This window comes from Podarcis tiliguerta (assembly GCF_965153285.1).
Source record: "Podarcis tiliguerta genome assembly, chromosome: 9".
Classification (NCBI taxonomy): domain Eukaryota; kingdom Metazoa; phylum Chordata; class Lepidosauria; order Squamata; family Lacertidae; genus Podarcis; species Podarcis tiliguerta.
Window position 1 is genome coordinate 43598869 of NC_139542.1, and position 17454 is coordinate 43616322.

A 17454-nucleotide genomic window follows, 5' to 3' on the forward strand; every position below is an offset into this window, starting at 1 on the left:
CCTGTAAATATAATCCAGACATGAGAAAGAACTTTCTACAGGAAGTAGCCTCTAAAGAAAGTACTTGATAAACACAGCAATTAGCAATGTGGTCATGGGTTGGTAAATGCATGGTCTTTAAACTACTTTAGCTGCCCACACACCTCTAACCCTTAAATTACAAGCAATAGGCATGTCATCTGTCAACCATTGTGGGTGAAGGCAACAAAGCAAAGTACACGCTCCTGGTACCCATACTGGGATAAAGTCACACTTCAAAGTGTGCCCTGATCAGTACATCTAATTTACAAGCATTAGCATCTTATAAATCACAGAATTAGTTTTCTACATTAAAGGTTATCTACACCCCCCCCCCACTTTTTAAGAAGCTTTTGCCTCTTTTTTGAAAAGCAAGTAATCAAAATTATTCCTGTGTTCCGACATGTACATTAGCAAAAGCCCACAGCATAAGAACCCAATGCTAATTATTTCCTATATGATTTCAACTGACACTTTATTGTACATTAGGACTGAAAATCATTAGAATATGGGGAGCATTTTCCCTTGTTTTGGCTAGTGTTTTGATTTATGTTCACGCTTGCTGCCCTTGCCTCCATTTTAAGAAATCATGTTTAACTTGGACTCCCCTAACGCATTTCACTATACCTGGCTATTAGTTCTCTCTCTCTCTCTGTACTGCTTGTAAGAGGCTTAACTACCTGCCTTTGGAATTATTTCCAACTCTGTGTTACTTATAAGGTTTTCAACAATATCTGATAACCCCCAAAACAAAAGCTAAGTGATGTGAACAGTGTAAAAGCAGTGGGAATTTCTCTCTTTTCACTGTCGCCAGTAGATGACAGACTATGGATTAATGCTATCAGCAGGAGTTGGATCTTCTGCTAGGTGTAGTGAATATTGCACCTCAGCCCAGTTGGGAAAAGCACAAAATACGTGATTCTCATTATTCTGAAGGGTTGTCAATTGCATATATTTTTAAACAAAACACTCCTGTTGAAGAGAACATGAGCAAAATTTAACCTCCGGTACTTTTGGAGGAAGTGGTAGAGGCAGCATGTATGAATGTGGAATCAGGACCAATTGAGGTAGAAAGCTACAACTGAAGATAGGTAAACGGAAGCAGACAAACAGCTATTTATCAGTCAAACATTTATTAGAATAAATCCCAACCTTCCCTTTAATTACATGTCAGATGTGCCTCACAAAAGAGCCCTTAAAGTAGGAAGACTGGTCCCTCAGACCCTCCAACATTTGTCTGGTGAAAGTAGGGACCGTCCCATTCCATAATAATAATTTTACTATTCATAACCCACACATCTTTATTGGGTTGCCCCAGCCACTCTAGACAGCTTCCAACATATATAAAAACATAATAAAACATTAAACATTTAAAAAATCTTCCCTTTACAGGATTTGCCTTGAGACGGCCCAGGGGTGAGATAACTCCATACCATCTAATATTTCTCCAGTGAAAGGAGGGACATCTTAAGAAAAAGCAGGACATTCCGTGATCAAATCAGAAACTGGGACAGCTTCTCTAAATCAGACACGTTCCTGGAAAATAGGGACATTTGGAGGGTCTGGTCCCTTTTGTACAGATTATAAAACTTTTCAGGGCCTTTTGCCATGATGAATTTTGTCTTCTTGCAGTGCTGCTCTAAGCACAGGGAGGCATCCTTGTGGAGAATCAGGAACGTTATGGATGCAACGGTTGTTAATTCATTGTTATAGGTGATATGCTGTCATGGGACACCCCCCCCCCAGCTGCTGCCTCCAAAGCCGTTTGAAAACTACAGCTGTTACAGAAAAATACAGGGATGGGGAGTGATTTTCAGTTTTGCCTCGCCTCCACAACCACTGTTGCTGTTCCTCTAGAGCAGAATGGTATAAAGAGGTCAAAGGCATGATACAGCAGCTCTTCCAATTGGCTGCCTTGTCTCCATTACAAATGTCCTGTAAAAGGAACATCATAGACTCCCTTCCTACAAAGCCTGCACAAACTTTTCCTGCTTCTGACTTGAAATTCATTGTTGCAGCGCAGCTAGCAGTGAAGAATCCTATGGTGCTGCTGCCGCAGCTCTAATGGTGTGGGGTGAATAAAGTGGGCTAATAAGACAGGAAATCTATAGGGCTGCTATTGCTAATACGGTGGAGCCCTCCTGCTCCCATTGTCGGGTTTGAGTAGTAATTAGCAAAAGGCATCTGAGAAACACACTTTAGTGAGCAAAAAGGGAGTCTGTTCCTGAACATTTCCATGGATATATCAGCATTACTATAAAAAAGTAGATTCAGCCTTAATTAAATTCAGCTTGTTGCCTCCAGATAAAGGAGAAATGCATTATTTATTTACATTAGGTATAGCCCTTTGTCTTAATTTAAATGGCTTCCACATATAATCCACTCCAGCAATTTTTTTTCAGAACCCTTTATTGACCTTTAAATTGCCTTGAAGTAATGTGGACATCAACATTAGCAAAAGGGTTACATTTGCTCGTGCAGTGTTAGGCTTTTATTCTTCTTGTGTCAAATAAAATCATTCCCCAAACGGAAGGGTTTGGTTTTTTTAAAAAAAGTATCAATTTTTCATCTTGTAGTTTCTCCGAAAAATGAATTGCAACCCAGAAGCCAAATTGCTTCAAAAATAAACGAAAAATGTGCAAGGGTCATAGTGTTGTGTTGATTCTTCCTTCTCTGAAAGTCTTCTAAATGTGTGTGATTTGTGGCTGCAAGTCGGAGTTTCATGTGGTAACTCATTTTGCAATTTTAGGAAATCAGTAAGGGATATTTGCCAATTATTTGTTGGCCTATAGAGCAACTTTTCTAGCTTCACTCTCAATTATTTGCTAAAGGATATCACTGTAGGACACCACAGAACCATTTTTTAAAAACAGAGATAAGTGGGATCCCATTTGGTAGCTGCATTTTGGAGAATCAACATTAATGGGTTGTGCCACTCACAAGCTGTATATACCTAGGGTTCACTCTTTGCAATTCTACTTAGTACAAATTGCTATACAGTCTTGGACCTGGTTTATGGCTGAAATCTTGCTTAAGTCCCACTGGCTTCAATAGGTTTTAACACTGTGTAGGATTGCAGCCTTTGTCACAAAGTCTTATTTTGATGAAATGGTTGCATTTTTCTCAAGCTATAACTCTTTGATCTGCTTCCGACGCCTATTGAGAGAGGACAGTCTTACCAGGTCTCTGGTTAGTGTTGGAGGAGAGGGTGTGTGCATCTCTCGCACCCCACCCTTAAAGTAATGGTATTCCCTGTGGAGACCCCTACACACAGTTGTTACACACAGATTTACACAATTCGTCACTTCAAATATGGGGTGGCCACTTTGTTGTTGTTGTTTAGTCGTTTACTCGTGTCCAACTCTTCGTGACCCCATGGACCAGGGCACACCAGTCACTCCTGTCTTCCACTGCCTCCCACAGTTTGGTCAAACTCATGCTGGTAGCTTCAAGAACACTATCCAACCATCTCGTCCTCTGTCGTCCCCTTCTCCTTGTGCTCTCCATCTTTCCCAACATCAGGGTCTTTTCCAGGGAGTCTTCTCTTCTCATGATGTGGCCAAAGTATTGGAGCCTCAGCCTCAGGATCTGTCTGCGAGCACTCAGGGCTGATTTTCTTAAGAATGGATAGGTTTGATCTTCTTGCAGTCCATGGGACTCTCAAGAGTCTCCTCCAGCACCATAATTCAAAAGTATGGGGTGGCCACTTACATATCACTAAAAAAGAGGAAATGTATCACCAGAGAAAGAAGACACATTTGCATCAAATGTCAATGCACTGATTTATATTCCCAGAGGCAAATTTAGAAATAAATACTATAGCTTAACTAGAACTACAACTCCCCATAGACGGGGGAACTGTGACTAGCTGCCATGAGTGCTTCCTCATTTTTTGTCCATATGTAAAGTGTTGATGGGTAAGTTCAAGGTCCCTGCTCTCCCAAAAGATTCCTGTATTGCAGGGGGTTGGACTAGATGATCCTTATTGTCCCTTCCAGCTCTGCAATTCTATGATTCCTCCTTCTCTGTGAGTTCTATGACTATACAGTGGTACCTTGGGTTAAGAACTTAATTTGTTCTGGAGGTCCGTTCTTAACCTGAAACTGTTCTTAACCTGAGGTACCACTTTAGCTAATGGGGCCTCCCACTGCTGCCACGCCGCGATTTCTGTTCTCATCCTGAAGCAAAGTTCTTAACCCGAGGTACTATTTCTGGGTTAGCGGAGTCTGTAACCTGAAGTGTATGTAACCTGAAGTGTCTGTAACCCGAGGTACCACTGTACCTGAAAGACTCTTAAAAGTGCATGCCATAACTTACTTCCAATAAAGAGGGTTTATTTGTTGTGGAATTTAATGGGTTACTGCTTTTCTTTCTTGCTGTCTCTGAAATTAGTTAAAGGAACTGATGAACAAAGATGCATCAAACATACCCCCATGACTACCCACACAAGCAAAGAGCCTAATTTGACCAACCTTTGCATTATTTCAGATGTAACAGAATGGCTTGCTCAATATTTATTATTCCTGATAAAGACCAAGGCTAAAAAGAAATACATCAAATTAAAACTATTTACTATTAGTCATCTGAAAATATTTTCTACTTGGTTCTCCCTGAAAAGCTACCCTGATTCCATACCTTTCCACACCATGTTGTTGTTCTTGTTTAGTCATTTAATCGTGTCCGACTCTTTGTGACCCCATGGACCAGAGCACGCCAGGCACGCCTGTCTTCCACTGCCTCTCGCAGTTTGGTCAGACTCATGTTTGTAGCTTCGAGAACACTATAGCTCACTATAGCTTCCACACCATAGCTCAGGGTAACTTCCTGCAATACTACCTGAAGACATGCAATTTTTCTGATGGGCTAGATGATTTCATCCCTTGAGCCACAAATTATTTGCCTAGCAACAAGGAATGGGAAGAAGGGCTTTGAATGAGCATAGCTTAGTGATAGAGCTTTACATGCAAAAGATCCAATTTTAAATCCCTGGCACCTCCAGGTTGAGCTTTGGGGGCAAAAACTTGTATCTGAAATCCTGGAGAGTGAGTGGCAAAACTGAACAAACTACATAAATCAATGGTCTGGCTTGGTATAAACTAGATTTCTATGGACTCTCACATCTGAGAGTAGGGAAAGACTCTAAACTCAGGGAAAAGAGATTCTGCCATTGCATATTTCTAGTGAACTTGTGCTATTGGTTCATTTACTTAATTTATCCCAAACTCACAATTTGTCAGAATAACCAGTTCACATGGAAAGAAGAAATAAAATCTATATGTGTGTGCTGATATGTGTACAATTCCTTGTGTTGACAAGTTGTGTAATATTATATGAATTCACATAGATTTAGAATTGATTCAATCCCCTTACACTTTAATTTCCATTAAGTCCTCAGACTGTCATAACTGATTGTGAAACTCCATTCTCTACAATTCATCACATTTCACCACTTGCCATGACTTTTGTGCATTACTTAAGCGAATATCTTTGTCAGCTGAAATCTTTGACACCAAGCTTGCAACTTCTTTCTGTACAACGTTGTTGACTAAATATTTACGGAGCTGATCTAGAAAATTTCAAGGGTCCTTTACTTTTTCCTACTGTGAAGCTGAAATTAGTGGTTGTCAAGGGAGACCTGGTTCTCAGAGCAAAACTCAATGAGTCACTGTCCTTGTTCATTGATTTCTTCCAGTTCACATTTGACATTTTAATTTGTTCAAAAACCCTCCCTGAATTGGAATGCTTGAAATCCCCCGTAATTAGAAGCACATCATGTTTTGGAATGATATCAATGGATTCCTTTGCTTGGCTATTGAATGTGCCAGGTTTATCATCCTTGGCTGTTGAGGTTGATGCACCCACTTGGATGGTTTTCAGAAGATCCTGCTGAAGCAAATTGAACTGAGCTTGGCATGGTTTGGATTTTATCTTCGCAGCAGGGTATCATTATTCAAAATAAATGCCACATCTTTCCCAGTTCTTTCTCCATGTTGCCATGCTCCATCAAGTCACCTTTGGAGCAGTCACCTTTGTTACAGTTTGGCCTGCTGGGAATGTTGATAACAATGCAACTCCCAAAGTTTAGACAAACTGTTCCGCTGAGCAGAACCGCTTCAAGAGATTGAGTCTCTTCATTTAGAAACTCAGGTCTGAAGTCTGAATGGCATCCACTAAACCCCTCCATTGGAGCCCTGGGATTCACTCCTTCTCAGACCACAACCTTTACTGGCCCTTCTCCATACCCTCATCAAATGCTTTTGCCTGGGTGAAACATGAGTATGTAGGAGTGTAGAAATTTCTGGCGTTTGTATGGATGGAGTGTAGTCTATTTTGTCACCCACTTTTGCCTCTAGACCCACCCACCACTGGCATGCAGGTCTTCCCAGAACAGTGGCGTAGCGTGGGGGTGCGGGGGGGCCGGCCACACCGGGCGCAACATCTGGGGGGGGCGCTCGCACTCGCAGCTCTCTGCCCCTACCTGGCTCACTCTCTCTCACTGCAGTGCTGGCTGTGCGAATCCGATCCAAGCCGCCGGGTCACCGCCCACTGTGGAGGGGAGGGTGCCAGGCGTGTGGTGCGGTGCGGAGAGAGAGCGAGGGACTATCTGGGGGAGGGACAGTGCAGCGGGGGGGGGCGCAAATTACTTGCTTTGCCCCGGGTCGCCACCCACTGTGGAGGGGAGGGTGCCAGGCGTGTGGTGCGGAGAGAAAGCGAGGGACTATCTCGGGGAGGGACAGTGCAGCGGGGGGGGGGGGGGAATTACTTGCCTTGCCCCGGGTGCTGACAACCCACACTACGCCACTGCCCCAGAAGGATCCTCTTGACGGAATGCAAGCATTATGCTGAAAAAGGTTCCACAAACCTGACTTATTAAAAATATTTATACTTTACTGTAAATTTTCAACATGGAAGTAAAGTGAAAGAAAAGGGGAGACGGGTGGAATTAAAAGATACAAACAAACGCTTTCAGGAAAAATAATTTGTATACACCCTTCTCACATTCAGCAGGAATAATTTTTTATCTAGAGGTGTTTCAGGACCTGCAATGTCTTATATCATAGCTCGTACAAAGGACCCCACCATGTATGAATCAGGATCAGGGAAGACAGGAATACTTGAGATCATACCCAAAAACAATACTCTACTTGTGAACTCAGGGGACCTAATATAATCCAGCTGGACACACCCCTGACTCTGGATTCCCCACAATCACCATCAGGTCCTCAAGAATAGCAACAATAGTGAGCTCAAGCTTAAACTTAGCCCATCAGTGCAGCAAAGCTGAAGTACTCCATGACAGACTCTTTCTTGGAAGAGCCATGACAGTAAGTATCTACAACAGCAGGACCCTGCCAGTACTTCGGAGGAAAGGTGGGACAGCCAGGACTGATTCCTTGAACTCTCCTTTGCTTTCTAGAAGATGCTGATGTAACTGCTGTTATTAAAAATTTCCCTAGCCTAGTGCCTATCCTGTTCAGCCCTTGGCCTTATGGTGGCTGCACAACTCTCCTTTGGCTTGCAGGGCTGGAACTAACCTATGCTTTACAGTCTGCCAGGCCTTGCCATGTTGTCCAGACCTATGTCAAATGGAAGCAAAAACTTTTTGTGACTTTTCTTCTTTGTTTGTATGATGGCTCGTGATGTTTACATGAAGGGTGATATAGAAATGGTTTTAACAAATCAAGAAATAATGCTCAACTGTAGCTTAGTATTATGTCTGAACCAGCCCAGTCAGTGCTGGCATTTGCATTTACCACACATTTCTGACACATCTACATTTGTTTATCTTCTTGCTCTATCCATTTGAGCAGCAAGGGAATAATTTGCATTGAATCATTTGTGGCAAAAACCCAACAAATTTGCTGGACACATTTGCTCAAATTGGTTTTTTTCCATTTCAATTTACTTTAGCAAGGACCATACTCTGTTAACTTCGTAAATAACCTGAGATTAAATGCATATAAAGTCTAAATGCTTAAACTATCTGAATATTCTTTATTTTTTTTTGCTTTGGTGGGGGGGGAGACATGATTTTGAGTAAAATGGCACATTTTCAGAGAATGAACATTTAACCATCTCCATCCATTTGCATTCAGTCAAGATAAGTTATCAGGAGTTCAGTAATTGAATTTCTTTCTAATTTATACGGAGTCTGCCTGCAGGGGACACATTAACTGCTAGGCCCACGATTACATACTTACTTACTAAACTTTAAAATGTTCTGCTAGAGATCAAATGGCAGAAAGCCAAACAAAAAACAATGTATGCTAAGTGATTTTTTAACTTTAGTTTTTCAGAATGGAAAGGGTGTTTTACAAGGAATAAACCACCAGTTGACTATGACTTCCTAAAGTAATTGCTACATATTAGCAGCCTGATCCATTGTAGCCACACCAGTGCCAACATGTTTTGGAGAAGCATTTTTAAACCTATCAAAGCATGTTCACACATTCAGCAACTTAGAACATCACGCTAAACATGCCTCTGCACATTTCACAGAGCATCTAAATGTGGTGAACATATTTCTGTTCCTACTTCCATACATCTTGTACCCGTGATATTTATTCTCATCTCCCCAATTTTGATGCATAAAGACAGCATACCATATATGATACAAGTGTACATAGTGATGAAATCACACTTGTCATACAGATGCTGAGTTTGCACTGGAGGTTCGTGCCACTGCCATTTTCCTGCACTTATTGCAGATTTGGTTTACGATTTTCTGGTGACATTGCAATGATGTTTCAAAGCACAATCATATATGGACAAAATCCACTGAAAACAGCCCTTTCCCTAAATCCCTGAAATGGGAAGCTGTGCAAGCATACAGTGCAACTTCTGTTTACACCAGCATAGCTTGCAAAGAAAAACTTTGTGATGGATTGTGCCCTATATTAGTGCAGATGATCACGACTGGTCTGCACCTCTGTAATATGCACACCTGTGAAAAATTTAAAAGTTTGCTCCACTAACACACTCAAAGTCAGGGGGCCACCAACCCAGTGCCCATCAGAGCTATGATGCCAACAAACACCTTTATTGGTGCCTCCCCCCCAGCAGCAGGGGTTCCAGGTCAATCAATCATTTTATTTGTATGCTGCCATTCCAAAGCTAAAAGCCATGCTCAAGGCAGCTTACAATATATTAAAATTACGTAACTACAAACGTAACAAAAGCAGTGATAAACAATAAATAAAATGCCAAAAAGCACACAACCAAATTGAACAAGATATAAAATAAAGATACAAAAAATAATACAAATAGCATCAACAATGTCCCTTAAACAATACCCTGGCCCAAGAGTTTGTTCAGCAGCCTCGGCTTTTATAGTTGGAGTCTGTCCAGGTCAGGTGGGAAAAGGCCTGCAAGGCAGGGAACAGGTACTTCCGGTACTCACAGCCAAGATGATCTCTTGGCCTTCTCTTTTATTATTAAAGTAAGCCCATAGTTCTCCTAGAAATAAAGTTATAAAGCAAGCCAGACTCTCCTGCCTGTCAGTGCTTTTAGCCAATGAGTGAAGTCAGAGCTGCAACTGATAAGTGAGTTGTTTGGACACCAGGCAACAGGAATCCCTGGAAGCGAAAGTGCTACCATTTCCCTCTCCCCTTTAATATACTTTTTCCTGCTTCTGTCTTATTTTACAGGCAGAAATTCAACAGGTTAAACCTTTTCTCACATGTAAATACAGTAATAGGAAGAGCTTTACCACGATTGTATTCCCCCTAATTTTGTGTTCTGGCATGTCCCCCATGGCAACCATTTTTGTGTTATGACACACTCTGGTAGCCATTTTGTGGCCAGTGCCCTCCAGCCCTCTCAAAAATAAAAATGTGCCTCCTGGTCCAAAAAAAATGTTGGCGACCCCCATCCAAAGTGATAATACAGATAACAGCTATTCCGTATTTCACTGGAAGTGTGATCGTGTCAGAATCTCTCAAGCAAAGCTATTTTCAGCCTCTGATGCCAAAGGTTCACAAAGCCATTTCAGGTGCTCCCAACGCCATCAACATGTTCAGGGCAATATTTTCCTCCCTCCCTCCCTCTTCCCCAACTGAATGGACACGTATGCATTAGTTCAAATTGCTTTTGAAACTTTTCTGTTTTAAAGTCATTGGTCACATAGCATGGCAAGCTACTGAAAAACATAAACCCCAAATGACCTAGGACTGGGGTCTCCAAGATGGTGGTCATGGGCCCCACAGCACCTCCTTGCACCACTCAAGGCTCCCTTCCTCACTCAATTTATTTTATTTATTTAGGGGACTTCTGGAGGTTTGGTGGGGGGGGGGTGTCTTTTCTGACTGAGAAACAACAGTTTTTCTTATATGAAGTGGGTATTTTGCATTGCTCACAGCTCTGTTATTGGCCTCCAGGTCTATAAGTCCTGAGATAAATGCTTGGTGGACTGTATAACATATTTACTATTCCCTTTGTTGTTAAACAACATTTATAACTGCGTAGCACCTTTCCTTCAGGACAGACTTAGAATTTGCCTCAGAAGAGAAAGGGGCTGAGAAACATGGATTTTATTTTATTTACGTGTTTCTTTTCCCACTACTGTTGGTTCTTACAACAGTCACAAAAGACAATAGTGAATGGGCTATACAAACAAGCCAAGAGTAAAGCTTCTGATCTGAGCACAAGGGAATTCACGACTCCCTCTGTACAGAAGGAGGCATTTCAAGGAAATGTATGACTGCGTACTGTTGGGAATTACTTCAGATTTCCCGGAGATGTGCATTTCATGTTTGCCTCATTCATAATTGTTTCTAATTCAAATGAAACTATGAGTTAACAAACTGAATCTAGTAATTATCCTCCTATGTACGTTGGCTAGGGCAGCGCTTGCAGTTGCAGGAAGGACTTTTGCATTTATAGTGGTTTTCAGTCACGCGTCATAGCCTGAGCATGTTTACTAGATGCAAGTGTCACTAATACCGATGGAACTTACTTTCTAGTGTGTTTAGGATCATAGCTTTACCCCATGTTCACAACAAAAGGTTCGGGATCAATTGGCATTATTCCTAGTTTGAGGATGGGAAACTGTATGGCACTGATACATATTGTTACAAAAGTTTGGTGCCACACACTCCTCTCTGCCAAGCAATAGCAAGATCTCAGGGGGTTCCAGGCACTCACCCAGGGTCTGTGTTCCTTTCGATAATTGAGACAGGCCGAGACTGTCATAGCTTTTAAGAAATATAGTTTATTCACCTTCTGTCTGCATGGAGGGAGTCCAGATCTTACAGCATGCTCATTTCAAGAGGGCTTGTCTCCCTCTTGTGCAGCCATGGAGTCCAAGACATCTCTCCCAGTCAGCCTCCCAATATAGATCCAAGTCTTTCTTCTTTTCAGAACACTCTGCTAAAAACTCTCTTTTCCTGTTACCTCACACCCAGTTACCATGGCAACTTTCCAACCCCCCCCCCCCAATCTGTGTTCAAACTTCAGGGCAAGGGGGAAGAACAGTTCTCTTGCATTGCCAATGGCTCTCAATGACCCTGCATTGCTTCTTAGCTTGGCTAGGTTGTTTTGCACAGGCTAGCTAAGGAGTTCATTGCAGTTTGTATGTCTCCCTTCACATCCCAAATAATCAAAATCCTACCTTTTATTAATTTATAGGGTTTAGCCTTCCCAAAAAATATATATATAACCATATGTTTCCTATCTTTAAAGACCACCCAACAGCTCCATGGTTGACCAGGTAGGATTTGAGGTAGGGAAGTCCAAGAGCAACTCTCAAGTCATCAGACCTCATTGGCTCACTGAATGAATACTCATGAACTTATTTCAAGGTATCTGCACTGTATTGGTCTAGTTATGGTTATTTGTTACACAGTTATTGTGCTCTTTCTCTGAGAAACTCTGAGTAGTTTACAAGGTTCTTCCCTCACTGAGTAACCCTGTGAGGTAGAGTAGGCTGATAGGAAATGACTGGCCTGTCAGATGGAGGGCTGTACCATGATGGAGGCTCCAACTCTGAGTAGAAGGGAAGAATTTTCATGCCCGTGGTTCTGCCGCCAGCAGCAGCAATCAGAAAACGCCAAAAGAATGCATTTCAGAATGAGACATTGCAAATCCCATGAGAAACCTAGTATTGGGGGCCCTCTGCTACACCAGAGCATACAAAAATTAAAGACAGAACGCCCCCTCCAGTTTCTGCATTGGCCAATGCAAGGATGTAGTAGTAGATCTGCCATGTGCTTCCCCCATTGAGATTGCTCTACCATTGAATATATATATAGAATATATATATATCATTTCCATAATTATTCTGAACAAGTTGGAGATCCGCTCACTGTGAATGTGGTTTTGCATTGACAGCTTCAATAATTTAGGTAGAGCATGATGAGACCTTTATGCTAACCATTATCAACTGTATGACCACTATAACATAGTATTACAACAACAAAAAAGTCATAATGAATCCCTAGAGCTGGTGCAGTTAGGTAGCCCCAGTGACTTTAAAATGGGTATTGATCAGCTGGTTTATATGCCATTGTAAAAGAATTACAAGTGAATCAACATTTAATGGACTCCCATTTCTGAAAATGGAAGGCGGTTGCTTTCCAAATGAAAGTCTGTATCATCCTAATTCTTTTTACTGGGTTTAGTCATACCAATCTGCTCCTTAAATTTTCTTTGGCTCCAAAGTCCACAGCATTCATTCCTTTTAATGAATGCATTTGGCCTGGTGACTGATTTTATGAACATTCCTCAAAAGCCATAGGTTTGTGCAGTTTTGCTTTCCATTTAAAGCTTGTCTATTGCCCAGAACACACTGCAGAACTTATTCAAGCCATTGTTAGCTTAATTTGTTTTTCTCAAAAACTGTTTCATCTTACAAATTCAAAAGGTTTTAGGTTCCAGCTTTAACTGACAAATCTATATGCTGTCTTCAAAAACAAAAATTGCCAGAGGCCAATTCCTGGTGGTCTACACACCACTTGCCCAGCTGGCACCCACATCAACACTCAGATGTGTCATCCCATATTTCTCTCTCTTTGCATCAGAGCCACAGAATGGAAGCCATAGCGATCCTGCAGAATAAAATAGTGTAAGCTCATCTACAAAAAAGAGAGAAAGTTTTAGCTCTTCAATTCTCTTTTTCTTTCAACACCCACATTTCCAACTCTTTCTGTGTAGTTTCAGAATAATGGAAGGGGTAGCATTCCATTATTCTGAAACTACATAGTTTCTTCCTCCACCCTCAGTTGTGTGGCTTTGGGAAAATAATTTCCCCAAAGTCTCTAAGAACTATTATGAGTCTACCTTGCTTGCACATGTGTCCCATTAAAGTCAGAAAGGAATTACTTTCATTTGTTTTCCAAAACAGTAGCTATAGTTATGTGTTGTAATTAATAAACAAATGTTCTATATCCTTATATACTAAGGGTATGAACAGGCCCAAGATTCACCTTGTGTTGATTTCTGGACAGTAAAAAATATCCAGTCTGGTTCTGAGTTTCTCTGTGCTCTGACTGCTTCAACCCATAATTCAGGTTCCAAGCTGCTCTCTATTATGTGGTCTTCATTCACTATAATGTGAAATTCAAACATTGCTATGAGTCTTCGCATGTTGGTCAAAGTGGGTGAAATTTATAGGCACAGGAGCCCCGCTGGAGTAAATGAAGCCTGCCAAATTGCAGACCAATAGATCCAGGGGCTTTTTTTTGTAAGAGGTATTTGCTTTCCTTCATAATCTCATAGGAGGGCAGGAAGCAGTGGAGAAGTGGGCTGTATGTGTCTTGCTTTAATTGTTATTTTCTTTCAAGAGACCATTTTAAAGGTCACCTATGATCTGAGTTACACTGAACGATTCCCTCCTGCTATAAATATCATTGTTTCCCAGACACTGTCAATTGGTGACAGTTCAGGATATGAGAATCCCAGACATTTGATCTTTCTTCAGTACAGGGACAGTATTTGCATGCACGGCCCAATCTATTATAATAGCTGGACCTCTTGTGTTAAATAATGGAGTTTTCCTCCAAATCCAAAGATCCATTTTAATTTCATCTATTTTAGAGCAAACATGAAAGAGTAAACCAATCTCAGAAAGTCCACATATTACTCAATTAAGGACAAAATTTCATTGCATAATCAATTCCACAGCACTCAAACAACTTAGTTTTTTCTTTTTATTGAGGCAAGATATCTACCAGTTAATTTTCATTATTCTTTTGAGAGAAATTTTACAGTTTGTGCATGGGATGAAAGCAGAACAGAATCACTTTCCTTCTAGCTTTGGTTTTTAATCTGTTTTAATGTGTTCTCCTCTCCTAACCACTCCACACTCCCGTTTCTCCTTCCTACCTCACTCCTACCTTAAGGAACTGAAGATGTTTCGGGCATTCTTTCACAATATTACTTTTCCAAGGATAATTTACCCATGGAATTTGCTAACGTCCAACAAGCACAGAAATCAAAGCATCTCTCACTTTACTATAGCTGAAACAACAGTTTCCGGGAAAATCCATTCATTGCTAGCTTTCTTGTGTAATTCAGTTGCCCTTATTATTGAGGTGCATGAAATTTAAATATCAAACACATTCCTATTACATTAGGGAAATTTATATCTATGTACTGAGTTAGCATTGAATCTTCTTTTGGAATTTGCTGCCAAGGAGTGTGGTGGAGTCTCCTTCTTTGGAGGTCTTTAAGCAGAGGCTTGACAACCATATGTCAGGAGTGGTCTAATGGTGGTTCCTGCTTGGCAGGGGGTTGGACTCGATGGCCCTTGTGGTCTCTTCCAACTCTATGATTCTATGATTCTCAGCAAGATCCCACTTCCTAATCTGAGAAAGTCAGCAGGGAAGACTTGAACCCACTCCATTCAGATCTAAGTACCATGTTCTTGATGGGACACGGGTGGCGCTGTGGGTTAAACCACAGAGCCTCTTGGGCTGGGCGATCAGAAGGTCGGCAGTTCAAATCCCTGTGATGGGGTGATCTCCTGTTGCTCGGTCCCTGCTCCTGCCAACCTAGCAGTTCGAAAGCATGAAGTGCAAGTAGATAAATAGGTACCGCTCTGGCGGGAAGGTAAACGGCGTTTCCGTGTGCTGCTCTGGTTCACCAGAAGTGGCTTAGTCATGCTGGCCACATGACCCAGAAGCTGTACGCCGGCTCCCTCGGCCAATAAAGCGAGATGAGCACCACAACCCCAGAGTCGGTCACGACTGGACCTAATGGTCAGGGGTCCTTTACTTTACCATGTTCTTAAATTAAACTGTTCTTTTGCAATGTGCATACTGCTCTATAATCAAGGCAGTAAACTAGATAAATGCTTACTTGATCTATACAAAAATTGGAATGAAAGGAGACAAAACCAGCTAGACCAGTGGTTAACATTTGCTGCCATTTGCTATGGAAGAGAAATCTACACTGGTGCCAGCTGTGTGTGGGGGGGGGGGGTTCTTCCTAATGCAAATAGCAGCTTTGAAAGAGTGACTTCCATCAAAACCACTTCAGGGGAGGAAATGGTTAAGATCCTGCCAGCTGCAATCCTGATTATTCTTAGCCCATTCCTCCTCTGCCCCCAGCAGCTGCTATTTGCATATTCAAAAGGGCCAGCACAGTCAGTTTTGTCACTTGAGGAGAAATGGGAAATGCTGGCCTGCCCTGCTGCTGTGCTGCCACCACAGCTGGCAAAGAAATAGTGTTGTCATTAGTGCTGATTTCCAGTGAGATCTTGCCAAAATCTCATGAGATCTCATGAGATCATGTAAATCAGTGCCGATGCCAGTGGTGAAGTTGGCAGGGTTGGCAGGGCACCTGAGGTGGCTGCTTCACCCCACCTCATGGGTAGGGTGCATTGGACCTGCCTGAAAAATAGCAAAACAGCCAGTCTGGGGAGCAGACCCCCTCTCTGGTTGCTGCCCACCTCACCTCAAGCAGCATGGAGTAAGTAACTACTCAATATGTTGAACAGCAACTAATCTATGTGGAGTAATTTTAAAGCATGCTATCCTTTTTTAAAAAATGGAGGGGGAATGCATAACAATACAATAATAAGCATGTCCTACTGGGGCTGACGCTGTAGCAAGTTTAGGATTGCAGCCTGAGAATATGAATTCTGGGCATCTGCACCCTGACACATGCAAACTGTGTTAAGTTTGCAACCGCACTGAGCAACTCAGCACTGCCAATATGAAATGGGGAGGGGAGTCCTGTCATTGCAGTGCAAAGGCACATGCTGCAGTCTCTGAGTCACTGTATAAGCAAATTATAGTTTTTAAAAACTAAGATATTTCCCTCGGCAGGCTAAACCGATATTATAGCCATGCCAAGCAGAAAATAATGCATTATTAAGCATTTGCTGTGGAAATTGGAAGCACAGGGTAGGGCTGACTCATAAAGGCCATTCTCAGTAGACTAGGTTTTACTACCTTTGTTCTTATCTCATGGAGGATGTCTAATATTTATGGCCTGGACCGCTCCTAGAATATGTGATAAAAGTAATGCAACCAAGTTTGAAGAAAATGACAGAATCATATATTTTATATTTTGATTGCCTCCATACTAGAGAAATCTAGAGGCTTCATAAATTATGAATTCCTATTCCGCTAGTAGATATGGAAGAGGATGCTGGAAATGGGTCCAAAGCGCCAACACTCACCCGTCTACATTTGCAAATGATTTTGGAAGAACCAGAATAAAAAATATACAAATGTCTGTCAAATGTCTCTTGTGTCTGGAATATCTCATGCAGAATTTAATTCGGTTATGTAAGCCTGCACCAGCAAAGTGAAATTCAGCAAGTGCTGAAACCATCAGGAATTTTGCCTCCAGCAATACTGATATATCTAGGACAGGGGTAGCCAAAATAATGCCCCCCAAGACCAGTGTTAGGCTTACTCAGAGTAGACCCATTGTAACTGATGAACGTGACTAATATTGCATTTAATAAACATTTAAGAGTGTCGTCACACAGCAGTTCACTTGGTCGCCAGCAGGTGGTGCTACAAATTACTATACGATCACAGGCTGCGGTCTCACACTACTGGACCATCATAGCAGTGTTGGAGGAAAAAGAGGAGATAATCGGAAGAGGGAGATGGCAACAGAGACAAGCAGGTTGCCCAGGTGAGCCGCTGAGGTTTGGTGAAGTCTAAAAGGAGGGGAATGTGTGAGTTCTGAGGAAAGGGGTGATTTTGATGAGGTACAAAGGGAGGGAGGGAGGTGTACAGCATAGGGCTGGTTTTGGCAGGGTGGCAGTAGGAGTAGTTGACAAGGTTAGCAATAGAAGCAAGTAAGGACACAGCCCCATATATAAGTAAAGGGGGAGCACAGGGATGAATGTACTCCTTCCTCCTTCCCCCATCACCATTCTGATCGCCCTCCATTTTTGGTAGGCAGCAGTCCGAAATGGGGAGCCTCCTATGTTGTGAAAAGTCAGGTGAGGGTAAAATTTGTCTTGAGGTTGAAGCTACA